Raw genomic sequence first — 14,077 nt, 5'->3', positions numbered from 1 at the left:
TCAGGCAGTTTAATGAAATGAAAATACTTTTTGTTCAGGGAAATGGTGGTGGGGGGTGGGGGGGGCTGCTGAGAGAAGGTCAGGCCACAGTCCCAAAATATTTTAGACCTCATGGATTTCCCCAGGACTCTCAGACCACCAATCCTGGGCCCTCCCAGGGACCCAGTGGGGACACTGAGGCCCAGGCAGGACAGTGGAGTTCTGAGTGCTTGAGACAAAGCCAGCCTCCACCCCCCACGCTTGTCCCCACTCCCCCACCAAGTACTGCACAGGGACCCCCACCCAGAGGCCCCCACAGGGACCAACCCCTGCCCAGGAGCCCTAGGACCAAGAAATAATGTGAAAATACCAACTGTGGACCAAAGTAAATAAAACCTCTTTTTGGAAAAAAAAAAAAAAAATGAAATAGATTGGTAAAGTTAAAGTGCTGGTAATGATATATTAGGACCTATTTGAGCCTTTCAGGTTTCTGTAGTCAGAAGGATGAAAAGACAAAGGATGTTCACTTACATCATGCCCAAAGCCACCTCCTAAGATCCTCTCAGTACTGAGAGTACTATTCTAGGACATGCAGCTGAACTTCAGGAGGGTAAAAATATCCCTAAGAAAAATTCATCACAGTCCTGTTCTCTCTTCATTCTGTTTCTGCATTGAGTGTTTATGTGACAATTTAGGAAGTTCTTACTGTGTGGAAATTACAACGTTGAATAGACAGATTCCAAGATGCGTTAGACACAAGTGGTGGCCTGAAGATGCTTACAGTTCAGTTCAGTCGCTCAGTTGTGTCTGACTCTTTGTGACCCCATGAATCGCAGCATGCCAGGCCTCCCTGTCCATCACCAACTCCCGGAGTTTACTCAAACTCATGCCCATCGAGTCGGTGATGCCATCTAGCCATCTCATCCTCTGTTGTCCCCTTCTCCTCCTGCCCCTAATCCCTCCCAGCATCAGGGTCTTTTCCAATGAGTCAACCCTTTGCATGAGGTGGCCAAAGTATTGGAGTTTCAGCTTCAACATCAGTCCTTCCAATGAACACCCAGGACTGATCTCCTTTAGGATGGACTGGTTGGATCTCCTTGCAGTCTAGAGACTCTCAAGAGTCTTCTTCAACACCACAGTTTAAAAGCATCAATTCTTCAGCACTCAGCTTTCTTCATAGTCCAACTCTCACATCCATACATGACCACTGGAAAAACCATAGCCTTGACTAGATGGACCTTTGTTGGTAAAGTGATGTCTCTGCTTTTCAATATGCTATCTAGGTGGGTCATAACTTTCCTTCCAAGAAGTAAGCGTCTTTTAATTTCATGGCTGCAATCACCACCTGCAGTGATTTTGGAGCCCAAAAAAATAAAGTCTGACACTGTTTCCACTATTTCCCCATCTATTTGTCATGAAGTGATGGGACCAGATGCCATGATCTTAGTTTTCTGAATGTTAAGCTTTAAGCCAACTTTTTCACTCTCCTCTTTCACTTTCATCAAGAGGCTTTTTAGTTCCTCTTCACTTTCTGCCATAAGGGTGGTGTCATCTGCATATCTGAGGTTATTTATATTTCTCCCGGAAATTTTGATTCCAGCTTGTGCTTCTTCCAGTCCAGTGTTTCTCATGATGTACTCTGCATAGAAGTTAAATAAGCAGGATGACAATATACAGCCTTGACATACTCCTTTTCCTATTTAGAACCAGTCTGTTGTTCCATGTCCAGTTAGAACTGTTGCTTCCTGACCTGCATATAGGTTTCTCAAGAGACAGGTCAGATGGTCTGGTGGTCCCATCTCTTTCAGAATTTCCCACAGTTTATTGTGATCCGCATAGTCAAAGGCTTTGGCATAGTCAATAAAGCAGAAATAGATGTTTTTCTAGAACTCTCTTTTTTGATGATCCAGCGGATGTTGGCAATTTGATCTCTGGTTCGTCTGCCTTTTCTAAAACCAGCTTGAACATCTGGAGGGTCACAGTTCACATGTTGCTGAAGTGTGGCTTGGAGAATTTTGAGCATTACTTTACTAGCATGTGAGATGAGTGCAATTGTGTGGTAGTTTGAGCATTCTTTGGCATTGCCTTTCTTTGGAACTGGAATGAAAACTGACCTTTTCCAGTCCTGTGTCCACTGCTGAGTTTTCCAACTAAATGCATGCCCATAAAATGTTATTAATGTGAGTATATATGCATTTTCTAGTGTCTTGCATTCCTGAAATGTTATGAACCTCCAGTCCAATTAAAGAGCTGAGACATGTACATAAAGAAGTGCACTGCAAAATAAAGGATCACAAATGCCAGTGTATGTATTGGAATGCATTGGATGTATTGCATTGTATTGAAATATATTTACAATGTGTGGTCGAAATAGAGAAAGATTACTTCCAGCTTATGCACTACTAAAAGATGTCAGAGAAGAGGCAGAACTTGAAAGGTGAAGAAGAAATTCCATTGCAATTATAATTTCTCTGAAATAAAAAATGTTCAAACCCTATTTAATGAGCACTTGATTTTTAGCAGTATTTATCAGTGTAACATCAACACAGTTTACCTCAGCATAGTGTGATCTAGTGCTGTTTGAGAAAACCTGATGTGATAATGTACGATGTGCATGCTTTTCTCGTGCTCTGGAAGGCCTTCCAACCCTAATTTGGAGTAGGCTTAGAGAAAGCCAAGCATAGTTGGAAGATGGTGACTTCACAGCATCTGTGTTTAGGGAGCCAGCCAGATGCCTTCTTGACTGGCAGAGAGGTCAAGGGTGTGGGCATTCTGAGCCATCACAGGGCTATTTGGTACCAGTGACCTTGTGATGTGATTTTCACTTTTGATATGGCCAGAAAACCAATAGAAAAACAGCGTTACCATTTTTTTTTTTTCCATTTGGGTTAATATCTTCTCTGTGTTTCAGAGTACTGCTCTTTCTGTATCCTCTGCTCTTTTCTAGGACCTCATTCTTAGTTAGGCAACCTCAGATATGCAGATATGGCCATTCTGTTGTCCATTTTCTATACCTAATATGCATGTGAAGTGAAAAAACAGAGGAAAGGAAATTAATGATAATGAATTCCAATATTAGGATCTGACTATGAACTGTAACGATTCTCTAAATTCTTGCTTATATTTTTGTATAAACTTACACCTTTAAGTAATTTTACTTTTAAAAAAAGTACAAAAGTAAACACCCACAATATTGGTTAGTAATGATATTCTTCCTTCTGATAGCTCTTTAAATAATACACCCTGTATTAATTGCTATGGATTTTTCATCCATACCTAGAAATACACAAAAATTCGGAGTTCTATTTGAAGAAGTGCTTCCATTGGTAGAGTTTATAAAGCAATAGTTCCAGTGATGTGAAATATTCTAACTCTTCTGAAGGAACTTCTTATAAAGATTAATTACACACATCTAATAAGTAACAGTGGCAAGGCATAATTTAAAGACTAAAGTTGAAAATTTAAACACATTTAAACACATGCACACACACAAACATGCGTATATAATTGATCTTTTGTATATCTACAAAACCTCACTTATGTTGTATTCACTCTCTTAGGCTATGCTTTCTCATAAAGCATTCGTCAGCAAAGTGAAACCTCTTAAAATTGTCAGTGAATTCGCCTTTGCCACTGCATGTTTATTGAGGGCAAAAAGTGACATCTATTTCTTGGCCACATACTAGGTGATTAATTATAAAACTGTTCTGTGCATTGAAGCATCTCTCAAAAGCTTTACAACTTGACTTTGACAAAGGTGTCATTGACATCTATTGAATGATTCAATGGTGAAATTTACTTCTGAGTTTGCCATTTTATGATTTCTGAATTTGTTTGACTTCCAATGTTTCCACTCATTTTTCATTTATTGACTCCATGAATCAGTCATTTTAATCAAATTTGTCAGCTTCCAGCCTAAACCTTTGAAAATTGGTATAGTGCATGTTTGGAGTGGGAATATATGTAGTTGACATATTTTAAACCTAAGAATGTAGGGTCTGAGACCTAGTTGCCAGAATATATGAAGAAAATATGAGGTTTAAAAAGCACTGCTGTATTTTAGAGGAGCACTACTGATCAAATGATATTTAAAAACTGTGTCGAATGGTATAGCTTTAGACTGAACTACTGTGAGAAAAATAGCATTACTGGTATTTGAAGTTTGACCCAGTGAGGGTGAAATCCATTTTTGCGGGTGTATGGCACAATAATTCAAAATACTACAGTTTAATTTTTCTTTTTGATGTCCCATAATTTCAATTTGACTTTCCTGTATGACAGTTGGAAAAGTCTCCTTGCTTTTTGTGTTCTTTTCAATGTTGTCAGAAGAGTTTAACTATTCTTGTTCATAAAGTTAGAGTTATTTATGAAATAATATACTAGAGAATGCTCTTATGAATAAAATAATGACCTCCGAACCCTAGAATAGTCAGTATATGGCGCTGTTTAGTTGCTAGGTAGTGTCTGACTCTTTCTGATCCCGAGGACTGTACCCTGCCAGGCTCCTCTGTCCAAGGGATTTCCCAGGCAAGAAAACTGGAGTGGGTTGCCATTTCCTTCTCCAGGGATTGAACCCCTGTCTCCTGCATTGCAGGTGGATTCTTTACCGCTGAGCCACCTGTGAGCTCCAGTTAGTGTATACCAGACCTGTTTATAAAAAACAAAAGCCAAACAGAAAACTTTGCACTTAACAGACGCTATTAGTAAGATGTGATTTTGCCAGAAGAATCTTAACATCATATTTACCTTAAAAAAACTAATTGCCTATGAGTATTGACAATATATTTGGGAGACTGTTTCCTCCACAGGCATATGTGCCATTGACCATTCAAGAAACATTGCTGGCCGTGACTTTGAAACATACCAAGTGGACTATATATTTTTGGAAAGGGCTTCTAAATATTCATACCAAGATAACTAGCATTTGCCCATTTTCTAGCATTTTCCCAAGTTGGCAGTGGTTTCTGAATGCCACACCCTGACTTCCTTTCTTCAGCAGTGTTGATTAATGGAAATGCCTTGATAGAGGCTCCAAACCTAATACCGAATTCAGCAGTGCAGAAAGACTCCAAATCATATTCTTCTGTGTCAATATTTTCACTAGGGCAATGTAAGATAGTAAATCACCTGAAATTAGTTATGTGCCATTTCAGCAACACTTTGAGCTCAATCTGCTACAAGCTGCTTGTGCTGATTAGCAGTTTAAAAGTCTGCAGAGGAAGGGAATTTTTAGTAGCTTGATTTTTTTTTTCTTTTCATTCCTATGTGTATCGAGGGAGGAATTACCTTCTGTACAACTCCTGAATAATTTGATCTGACCAGATTGATGCTGGAAAGTAATAGTATCAGAAAACTTTACCTGTGAGGTTATAGCTATGCTACCAGGTAGAAAACAGAAGAAATGATGTCTTCAAGCAAAGTGTGTGTGTGTATGTAATTTTGATTTCAAGGAGTCATTCAGTCATTCATTCATCAAATATTCATCGAGCTGTTTATAAATCGCAGGCACTGTGCTAAGCATTAAAATGAAGACAGATTCCCTGCCTCCCAGAATTTGCCATTACTGAAAATGTCAGCCAATAAATAAGTAAACAATAAAATCATTTCAGGGAAGAAACAAGGACTGTGATAGAGAAAAATGAGAGGAGGAACCTACTTTAGAAAGGGCTCTCTGAGAAGGTGACTTTCAAACCGAGCCTGGAAGGGAAGAAGCAAATAGCAGAAGAGCCAGAAAAGCAAGAGTTCCAGGCAGAGAGGCAGGGAGCGGAAAGGCAGGGTAGAAGTCATGAATTTGGCGTCATCTGGAACTGACAGAAGGCTAGGATCAGGAGTGCAGTGAGCATGGGAGAGCTTGGCACAGGTGAGGTTAGGGCAGATCATATAAGGCCTTGTAGGTCGTGTGTGAGCATATGGATTTTAAATGCAATACAGGAACTTCAAAGGAGTCCAGCCAGTTAGGCAAATTAAAATTTGTATTGATTAAAAAAATTTTTATACAATTTTTAAAGGTTAATTTCCATTCATAACTTTTATGAAATATTAGTTACGTTTCCTGTGTTGTACAAACATTTTTGAGCCTATTTTATACCCAAGAGTTTGTACCACCCACTCCCCTGCCCCATTCCACCCCGCCCCCACAAAAACACACACACTGGTAACCACTAGTTTATTCTCTATATCGGTGAGTCTGCTTCTTTTGTGTTAAATCCACTAGTTGGTTGTGTTTTTTAGATTCCACATGTATGTGATATCATACAAGATTTGTCTTTCCACATCTGACTTAACTTCATTTAGCATAATGTCCACCAAGTCTATCCATGTTGCTGCACGTGGCAAAATTTTGTTATTTTTTATGACTGAGTAGTATTACATCATGTATATATACCACATCTTCTTTATCTGTTCATCTGTTGATGAACACTTAGGTTGTTTTCATATCTTGGTGGTTGTAGATAATGCTGCTATGAATATTAAGGTGCATGTAGGTTTCAAATCCTGAAAGATGATGCTGTGAAAGTGCTGCACTCAATATGCCAGCAAATTTGGAATATTCAGCAGTGGCCACAGGACTGGAAAAGGTCAGTTTCATCCCAATCTCTAAGAAAGGCAATCCCAAAGAATGCTCAAACTACTGCACAATTGCACTCATCTCACATGCTAGTATGGTAATGCTCAAAATTCTCCAAGCCAGGCTTCAGCAATATGTGAACCGAGAACTTCCAGATGTTCAAACTGGTTTTACAAAAGGCAGAGGAACCAGAGATCAAATTGCCAATATCCGCTGGATCATTGAAAAAGCAAGAGATTTCCAGAAAAACATCTATTTCTGCTTTATTGACTATGCCAAAGCCTTCAACTCTGTGGATCACAATAAACTGGGAAATTCTGAAGGAGATGAGAATACCAGACCACCTGACCTGCCTCTTGAGAAACCTGTATGCAGGTCAGGAAGCAACAGTTAGAACTGGACGTGGAACAACAGACTGGTTTCAAATAGGAAAAGGAGTACGTCAAGGCTGTATATTGTCATCCTGCTTATTTAACTTATATGCAGAGTACATCATGAGAAACGCTGGACTGGAAGAAGCACAAGCTGGAATCAAGGTTGCCGGGAGAAATATAAATAACCTCAGATATGCAGATGACACCACCCTTATGGCAGAAAGTGAAGAGGAACTAAAAAGCCTCTTGATGAAAGTGAAAGAGGAGAGTGAAAAAGTTGGCTTACAGCTTAACATTCAGAAAACTAAGATCATGGCATCTGGTCCCATCACTTCATGGGAAATAGATGGGGAAACAGTGGAAACAGTGTCAGACTTTATTTTTGGGGGCTCCAAAATCACTGCAGATGGTGATTGCAGCCATGAAATTAAAAGACGCTTACTTCTTGGAAGGAAAGTTATGACCCAACCTAGATAGCATATTGAAAAACAGAGACATTACTTTGCCAACAAAGGTCCGTCTGGTCAAGGCTATGGTTTTTCCAGTGGTCATGTATGGATGTGAGAGTTGGACTGTAAAGAAAGCTGAGCACAGAAAAACTGATCCTTTTGAACTATGGTGTTGGAGAAGACTCTTGAGAGTCCCTTGGACTGCAAGGAGATCCAACCAGTCCATCCTGAAGGAGATCAGTCCTGGGTGTTCACTGGAAGGACTGATGCTGAAGCTGAAACTCCAATACTTTGGCCACCTGATTCGAAGAGTTGACTCATTGGAAAAGACCGTGATGCTGGGAGGGATTGGGGGCAGGAGGAGAAGGGGACGACAGAGGATGAGATGGCTGGATGGCATCACCGACCCGATGGGCATGAGTTTGAGTAAACTCAGGGAGTTTATGATGGACAGGGAGGCCTGGCGTGCTGCGGTTCATGGGGTCACAAAGAGTCGGACACGACTGAGTGACTGAACTGAACTGATGTTTTGAATTAGTGTTTGTGTTTTTTTTTTTCAGATATGTACCCAGGAGTGGAATTGTAGGGTCAAATGGAATTTCTGTCTGTAGTGTTTTGAGAAAGTGTCATGCTACATTCCACAGTGGCTGCACCGATGTACATTCCCACCAGCAATGTACGAGGTTCTATTTTGTCCTCCACCCTTAACCAGCGTGTGTTTTGCGTGTTCTTTTTAATGACAGCCGTTCTGACAGGGGTGTGGTGATACCTCATTGTGGTTTCGATTTGCATTTCCCTGATGATTAGTGATGTTGAAAATCTTTTCATGTACCTATTGGGCATCTGCATTTCCTCCTTGGGGGGAAAAAAATGTCTATTCAGTTTTTCAGGCAGATTAAACAACTTGATCTGATTTATGTTTGTAAAAAGAAATTGCTTTTGCTATTTTGTGAAGAGTAGAAATTGGTCCTCTAAAATGTGAGTTATCTACACATTTGTATATTATACACCCTGTATTAGTTTTCTATTGTTGCTCTAAACAGTTATCACTACTTTGTTGTTGTTGTTCAGTCACCAAGTTGTGTCCAACTGTTTGAAGCCCCTGGGACTGCAGCACGCCAGGCCTCCCTGTCCATCAGCAACTCCCGGAGTTTGCTCAAACTCATGTTCTGCGAGTCAGTGATGCCATATAACCATCTCATCCTCTGTCGTCCCCTTCTCCCCCTGTTTTCAATCTTTCCCAGCATCAGGGTCTTTTCCAGTGAGTCAGTTCTTTACATCAGGTGGCCAAAGTACTGGAGTTCCAGCTTCAGCATCAGTCCTTCCAATGAGTATTCAGGATTGATTTTCTTTAGGATTGACTGATTTGATCTCCTTGCAATCCAAGGGACTCTCAAGAATCTTTTCCAGCACCACAGTTCGAAAGGATAAATTTTTCGGTGCTCTGCCTTCTTTGTGGTCCAACTCTCACATTCGTACATGACTACTGGAAAAAGACCGTAGCCTTGACTATATGAACCTTTGTTGACAAAGTGATGTCTTTGCTTTTTAATACACTGTCTAGGTTTGTCATAGCTTTCTTGCCAACAAGTGATCGCCTTCTAATTTCTGGCTGCAGTTCACCATCCACAGTGATTTTAGAGCCAAAGAAGTCACTGCTTCCACCTTTTCCCCCTCTGTTTGCCATGAAGTGATGTGATTGGATGCCATGATCTTTGTTTTTTAATACTGAGTTTTAAGCCAGCTTTTTCACTCTCCTCTTTCAACCTCATCAAGAGGCTCTTTGGTTGCTCTTTGCTTTCTGCCATGAAAGCCATCAGTTTAGTGGCTTTAAATTTCTTTTCTTACTGTTCTGGAGGCCTACTGTTCTGTAGACTACAAGTCCTAAAATCAAAATGTCAGTAATGCCGTGTCCCTCTAGGGCCCCTAGGGGAGAATCTGTTTCTTCTTACATTTTTCAGCTTCTAGAGTCCACCTGGCTTGTGTTAAGGTTTCTGTGAAGATGGTTTCGATGTTACTAAATGAGTTACTCTTTTAAAAACTGTCAGAACAGTGACTGGCATGAAGCATTTGCTAAAAATGTATTTGCTGCAGTTGTGAACATTATTAGATTCAGTAAAGAATCAAAACCCATGTTGGTTACATTCAAAGTTTGGTGGAGAGAAAAGTGTAAAAAACCAATTGAAATAACTGAAAAGGACTGTGTTAGGTACTAATTGACTGAGGGTTAATTTTTAAAGCTTCTATTCATTCCGAATTTAATATTGAGCTCTGAGTGTATACTAAGTTGTGTGTGAAGTTCAGGAACAATAACGAGCAACTGGATGGGTACCAACACTCAGAGAGACTACAGTCTAGCTCAGGAGATACACGATTAATAGATCAATAATAAGTGCTGTGATGGAGGCTGCACAGGCTATCAGACTGTCTCTTATTTGATCCTTAAGTTAAACCAAATTTAATATCTTTGAAGCCTGATAATGAATATAAATGAGAGAACCATCCAGTAAAGTGGAGCCTAAGTTGATTCTCAAAGGATTTTTTTTTTCTTCTAAGACAGCACATAAACCAAAAGTGAAAGCTGGTTCAAACACAAAATGATTACATTTCACATGCGCCTGCATACATGCTCATAATCACACTCACGAACACATACACACAACACCACAGTCTAAGAACTAAACAATGATTGTGCCTCTCTAATATCTAAAATAGAGAGCAATACTTAAGAATGTATAATGAGGGAGTTAGTGTTTTGCTGTCTTCTTTTAAAAGTGGGGATATTTCTATGACTTCTTCGATTAAATTTCTACCCTGTGATGCTCATGATTTATGTCTTTCCCTTCATTTTCTACAGTTCTTCCTTTCCCCAGGACTTAGCAGAAAATTCATTAAGGAAAAATACTTTCTGAGTAGACTTCACATGGGAGAGTTTTGAAAACAGCCTAAGAACCATGTCTTAGTCCTTGTCAAAATATTGTCTTGCTGAAAATTAAACATTTTCATGAAAACTGGAATGCGTATCAGGTTAATTCATGGCTATTATTTCAGGTAAATACTTTCACTAGGAGTCTTCAGAGGTAAAATTAATATTTATATCATACAAGCAAGTAGCAGGTGTAGATATTACCAGGATCTATAGGGAATATAAATGTTAGCCATCTCCTCTCTACTCCACGTTCATCTTACTTTTTCTTCAATAGCCACCTGTGAATGCCCATCTCTTAAAAAGAAGCAGGGAGCTGTCTTGTAAATCATTTTTAATATTTTCTGCCTGTTTTTAGAAAAACTATATGTTTTTAGAGAAGCTATATGAGAAGAAACATGAGACAGGAATTGATATATCAGCCCTGAGAAGCTAGAGCCGAGGTTGGGATCTAGAGAATCACTGGGTACATGTGCTCCGTTAGTGATGCTGCGGAGCTATCCGTACTAGTTCCTTGGACCAGATAGGAGAGCATGGTGCTTCTGAGCTAAATGAGAATAAAAAGAGCAAACCAAACTCCTGTCTTTTCTCTTAACATTTTTGATTCTTCTTGTATGAAAATAAGAGCTGAAAGACTCATATCATCTTGAAAGACAATAGGTGATGTGTGGCATGGTGCTACACGTGTTTCACGATGCCATGTCGCTGCAGAAATGTTGTCTGACTTTATTGCCTAGGAGGCTTCCAGTGTTTCAGGCAAATGGCTCTCCTTAGCGCACCTACATTCTTTTCTCCTCCTGGATTTCCCTCTTTTTGTCTCTCCCCACTTTCCCCCATCTTTCTACTCCTTAAAATAAACTGTACTCATTGCTCTGGCCTCCTGTTGACAACTTTTGTTGTGATATTGGACTCTCCTCTGTCTGCTTCCAGCAGTGGAGGCAAAGGGGGGGAAACCAGCGGATACTTGTGAGTTTTCGGGTGTTGCTCCCTGGGATGTCCACACGGGCTCCAGGAAAATGGTTGACAGCATTTCTTTTTTTCTCACTTTTGCTTATTGCAGTTAAATGCCCTTGTGTAGTTATCAATCTACAGATGGATAGACAGACCGATCCATCCATACATCTGTTTATTTTGGCATGCAGTTAGGGATAGAGGTGGACAGTGCCTAACTGGATTTCATCTATGACTAGATTGTTGTCAGGATTACAGAATCAAGGCTCAGAAGAAGTCGAGACCAAATTTAATGAAGTTACTGGAACATTTAACAATAATGTGTCTGTGCTATGCTGCGCTTAGCTGTGTCCAGCTCTGTGACCCCACGGACTGTAGCCCACAGGCGCCTCTGTCCATGGAGATTCTCCAGGCAAGAATACTGGAGTGGGTTGCCATGCCCTCCTCCAGATGATCTTCCCCACGCAGGGATTGAACCTGAGTCTCCTGCATTGCCGGCGGATTCTTTACCGTGCGAATTTCACTTTACCTGAGTAGGTATTGGAGATACAGGGGAGAGCTTGAAGAATCACTTTGCCTCTCTCTAAGTGGTATACTTTTGGATGGAACTACAGTCAATCCTAAGAGTTGAATAAAGTCCCTAAAAGGCTTACCCCAATCATCAAAAAATTTTTGAACTGTTTTTCTGATTTAACTGTGCAAACTTTTGTTTATATGTTAAATTTCAAAAGAGTGCTCTCACATGAATGTAAGCCTCATTACCTGTGCTGTTATATAAGTGTGAGTACATGTGCACCAGTGGCAGTATCTTTAAAATGATTATACCTAAGTGGTTTCTTTATTTCTAGTTGTTTTTGTAGTAAAATAAACCAGATTATAATTTACATAAATTCAATGCCCCACAGGACTACATATCTTCATGTGGTATATCTTGTGGTAATACAAATTTGTAATAGCTCATTAGCTCCTGTGAAAGCCCACTGACATAGGATAGCAGTATATTCCTGTCAAATCTAAGAATATAAGTGGCATCTTTTTCATGCAGATTTCTAAATCCTCTTATTACCTTGATATCAGCTTAATAGCATATTTTAGACTTAAGATAGGCTGTCCTCTGGTTCCTGGTGCTTGATTTAATGGTGGATTTGACCATATGTGTATCAGATATGGAAAGTAGTGTCTGTTAAGTGGAGTAAAAATGTTCTTTTAGGGAGGGAAAAAAACATGATTTAAATCATTAGGTTCTCATGGGATCTCATTAAAGTTCTCTTTCTTTAATACATTGTGCAGCCTAATAGTTATCAGGAATCCTGCAGTGTGCATTGCTGATAGGTTAGTTTACACAGGATTAATTGTGTAATTTTGCAAGTAACCAGCACAGTGAACATTGATTTTTGTATTAGCCCTGTGTGTTGATTCTAAGGAGATTCTGCTTTCTGTTTTAGGATGGCGTTACATTTCACTGTTTATTAATTATAATTTCTGCCAACATGGTTTGTGTCTGATACAATTTATTAAAAATCTGTCCTAGTCTTTTTTTCTAATTGTTACTTACTTCAGAAACTTCATTAATTTTGAGCACTGATGTGTAAAAATTACAGGAAAAAGCATCATTCCCAAAATGTTCACTGACCAGGTCCTTTCGCCTGTGTGCATTGAGATCTTGCCCTAGAACACAGAAGCAATTCAGTGGCATCCACTCCAGGTACACTGAGTGAGTAATTCATGCAAGAAATAACCTGCAAATATTACATTTCTCAAACTGAAAGAAGGTGAAGGTCCACAGTGGAATTAGCTATTCTGAAATTGGTCCATTTTTTAGAATATGTAGGTCTCTAGAGCCTAGTATTTCCTAAAATATTTGTGAATATGGAAGGATCAGAGGAAAGGATGTTTTGCTTGAATTTTCCAGATAATTAGTTAGCTCTCAGCTACTCGTTTTTTCACTTTTTTGGAATTACAAAACGACTCTAGATTTCTGTGGGATCCTGATAGCTGGGTTCAGATTATACTTTGTAAACTTGTATGTGGCTTTGAAAAAACAGAAAATAATGTTGATTGCGTGTGATTTTAACCTTAATCTGTTTCTGGTCTTGCACTTGCCAATTAGTTACCTGCCCGTGCCCCTCCTCAGTCCACCATCCTTGCTTTCCTTCGATAAAATTTCCTGTCTCCATTTCACCCAGGGCTCACTAAGGGAATGAGGTGAACCCTTCTTAGCGTTTGCTGCTTTTGTTTTGTTTTGCTTTGAATGGATCTTCTCTCTCCCCCTCCTACCCCGAATTTCTGCAGTATTGTAAAGCCCTAACAAGGAGCTGTACAAAGTAAGTACTTAAAATGTGTGCCGAGTGACCCACTGGCCCCTCTTGGAGGAGACCTCTTGAACACTATGTTGCCAGGGCTTCAGAAAGAAGCTTGTTTCTGACGGATCAAAGGGTCTCTTGTATAATAAATTCAGAGCATTTGGTATATAATGAAGAGAATAAAACTTGTCTTTTAAGTTCCTGTATGATGCCCAGATTATGTGAAGAGACTAAGGAAGTGGTGCTTCTCTCGACTTTCGTGTCATCACGTTAAACAGAAATAGATGAAAGCAAACACTTAAAACTGACAAAATCCCAAGTAGGAAGCTATGGTCCACAGCTTGTTCACTGGTTCATAACAAACCACCAGCTGATGATTTGGTAAAAAAAAAAGAAATAGTTTTCCTTTCACAGGAAAAGATTGAGTTTGTTTTGAGATATTTTAAACTGTGCAACTTCACAAAGCAAAAACCACTTTAAAAAATATATATAAACTAGGTTATGACATTGTTGAGAAAGGACTAGAA

The 14,077-nt window shown here is 39.6% G+C and overlaps 1 protein-coding gene across 9 annotated transcripts in view; it reads left to right on the top strand.

The window, feature by feature from the left end:
- CHL1 (cell adhesion molecule L1 like) overlaps positions 1–14,077 on the top strand; it is a 227,789-nt gene that overhangs the window by 17,579 nt on the left and 196,133 nt on the right. The gene's annotated exons all lie outside the window — the stretch shown is intronic.

The sequence above is a fragment of the Odocoileus virginianus genome, chromosome 26 (genome assembly GCF_023699985.2).
Source record: "Odocoileus virginianus isolate 20LAN1187 ecotype Illinois chromosome 26, Ovbor_1.2, whole genome shotgun sequence".
NCBI lineage: Eukaryota > Metazoa > Chordata > Mammalia > Artiodactyla > Cervidae > Odocoileus > Odocoileus virginianus.
The sequence above is the reverse complement of the archived record's forward strand: the minus strand, read 5'-3'. Positions and strand labels throughout refer to the sequence as shown.